Here is a 269-nt window from a genome sequence, read left to right as displayed (position 1 = left end):
TGTAATATATATATATATATATATATATACATTTGTTTGCAAGTGTGTGTGTGTGTAAAATGTATGTCTGTGTGTGTTTGTGTATGTGTGTGTGTGTTTGTGTGTGTGTGTATGTGTTTGCACTGGCATCAATCGTACAAGCTTCCATCAATAATGCACAAACATGACCAGTGACCTACTATGAATGACATCGGAGATGATGATGGTGATGATGATGATAACGATGATGATGGTGATGATGGTGATGGTGATGATAACGATGATGATGA

The sequence above is a fragment of the Helobdella robusta genome, assembly GCF_000326865.2.
Source record: "Helobdella robusta unplaced genomic scaffold HELROscaffold_13, whole genome shotgun sequence".
Lineage (NCBI taxonomy): Eukaryota > Metazoa > Annelida > Clitellata > Rhynchobdellida > Glossiphoniidae > Helobdella > Helobdella robusta.
This window is presented reverse-complemented; position numbering follows the sequence as displayed.